The 2,500-nt window shown below is 77.6% G+C and overlaps 1 non-coding gene across 1 annotated transcript; it reads right to left on the reverse strand.

Annotated features, from left to right (window-relative positions):
* Positions 1-314: 314 nt before the first annotated feature.
* On the reverse strand, positions 315-467 carry LOC138063138 (5.8S ribosomal RNA). The gene has a single exon (XR_011136731.1). It is a non-coding gene; the product is annotated as a 5.8S ribosomal RNA (ribosomal RNA).
* Positions 468-2,500: the final 2,033 nt, after the last annotated feature.

The following is a 2,500-nucleotide window of genomic DNA, read 5'->3' on the forward strand; positions in this document are numbered from 1 at the left end:
AGCCGCGCCACACCGCACACACCGCGCAGGGCAGCGGTGGCCACCGGGCTCGGAGGGGAGGGAGGGCAGGGCAAGGCACGCCGGCCGCGGACGGTGGAGGCGGACGGTCGGCCGGAGCCGGGCAGGCAGGCCAGCCGGAAGACCGGGGCCACCGGTGCACGCACCGGTGGTCCCGGCTCCGCCGCCGCCGCCGACTCACCGCCGCCGCCGCCCCCCCACCGACTCGCCGCCGCCGCCGCCCCCCCCGGCCCCCCCCCGAGGGGCGGCACACCGCTGCGCCAACGCGGCAATGGGGGTGACGATTGACCGTCAAGCGACGCTCAGACAGGCGTAGCCCCGGGAGGAACCCGGGGCCGCAAGTGCGTTCGAAGTGTCGATGATCAATGTGTCCTGCAATTCACATTAATTCTCGCAGCTAGCTGCGTTCTTCATCGACGCACGAGCCGAGTGATCCACCGCTAAGAGTTGTCTCGGTTTCGGTCCCCACCGCGCGCGCGGGGGGACCGGGCAGCTTTCGCAGCCCCCTGAGGGCCCCCATCCGCTCTGCCTCCCTCCTCACGCCGACGCCGGCTGCTGAGCAAGGGACAGCGGAGAGAGAGGGCACGCCTCACTGACCGTACAAGCACAGAGGGAAAAAAAAAGGGGGGGGGGGGGGAGAACAGACCCGAACGAGAGGGGCGGGGAGCCCTCGCTCCCGACCTGGGACAACCCCTTTCTCGCTTCGAGTCCGGCCCAGGCGCCCGGCTCGGCCTGGCCCAGCAGGGAGCGGCGCGCCAGCCGCGCCACCTGCCTCAGGGACCGGGGTGTGGGTCCCCGCGGAGCCCCGGCGTCGGAGCCCGGCCGCCGCTGGGAGCGGCGCCACCCGCTGCCCGCGCGCCCGCGACCCGCCAGCCGCACGCTTCCGAGCTCCTTCGCTCGCCTCACCGGCCTCCAGCTCCGCCGCCCCGGAGACGGCACCCAACACCCGCCTGCACACACGCAGCCTCCCGAGCGACGCCACGCACTCGCCCGTCCCTTCCGCGGGCAGACGCCTGGCGGCAGGCAGACGGGCGAGGCGGGACGGACGGGGAACGGCGCCCGCTCTCCCCGCCTCCACGCGGAGACCGGGAGGGGCCGCCCCCGCCCGCCCGCCCGCCGCCCGCCTGCCGCCCAGCGAAGCCGGGTCGGGCAGAGCGAGGCAGGCGCGCCGGATGGCGGAGTGCCGGGGCAGGGCGGGGGGGGGAGGGAAGGAAGGGTGCCGCCGACGGCCACGGCGGGAGACTGAGAGCACCGGCCAGGGAGGAGAAGGGATGCGCTGGGGCTCGGCGTCCGCACCACCCGCGGTGGGGGCTCGCCGTCCCGGCGGCGAGCACGCGCTCGCGCCGGGGTCGCGCGTTCGAGGCAGGCCGGCGCAAGCCGACCGCGCGGCGTCTCTCCGCCGAGACCAGACCGCGGAGAGAGGGGGCAGGGTACCCCTCTCCGTCCCGGCTGCCCGCGGGGCATGCACGGGCCGCGCCGGCGGGCATGGGGGGGTGCGGCGCCCGCGCGCGCCGACCCCCCGGCCCCTCCGGCAGCACGCCCGGCTGCCCCCCGGGTCGCATCGGGCCGCCCGAGTCTTTAAACCCCCGCCCGGCTCTCCGACCGAGAACCCTCGGGCCCGGAGCCCGGGGCCCATGGCCATCCCTACCCGGGGGGGCCGCTACCGGCGGCCGCGGTGGCCGGAGGCCCTCCTCCTTCCTCCCAGCGCGCCCCCCCCCCCCCCGCCGCCCCCCGCCACCCCCGGCCCGGCCGACTCGCAGCGCGGCCCCCACGGCACGGCGTGGGGCGGCTGGAGCGGTTGGGGGGGGGGGGGAAGGGAGGGGAGGAGGAAGCGTGGAAGGCCGGCAGGGCACGGCCGGTGCGGCACGCGCAGCGCAGCGCCCGGGAGGAGCACGCTGGCACACGGGACCACACGGGTGGGTCACCGAGGGGAGGCAGGAGAAGCGCGGACGCTAGGTACCTGGCCCTGGGGTGAGGGAAACGACCTGAAATCCCCGCGGGGGTGCCTCCCCCGCCGCCGCCCGCCGCCGGGCCACCGCCGCCTCGCGGCGACGGCGGCAGCCTCAGCGGCAGCGACGAGGCGGGGCGCGGAGGGGAACCCGGCACCCGCCAGCCGGCTCCAGCGCCCCTCGGCGGAGCGTCCACCCGCGGGGTGCGCCCGACACCCACCGCCACGACCTCGTCCTCCTCCCGGGGCCCGGGGTTTCCCTCAGTAACCCGGCGCCGGGTGGCAGCTGCGCCCGGGAGGAGAGCCGTGGTTTGGGCCGCCCGCTCGGGCACGACACGTCGCCTCGCGTGGCCTCGCGCGACGCCCCCGCTTGGGGTCCGCCGCGGCGCGGCGCCCGCCCCGCGCGCCGTCCCGGAACGCCTGTCCGCACCGCCTCTGCTAGACGGGCTGCTCCGCCGCAGCCCGCCCCGGGTCCGCCCCCCACAGCTTAGGAGTGGGGACCCGTGGGACCCGTCCCAACCCGGAATGCGATCT

Source organism: Struthio camelus, chromosome 31, assembly GCF_040807025.1.
Source record: "Struthio camelus isolate bStrCam1 chromosome 31, bStrCam1.hap1, whole genome shotgun sequence".
NCBI lineage: Eukaryota > Metazoa > Chordata > Aves > Struthioniformes > Struthionidae > Struthio > Struthio camelus.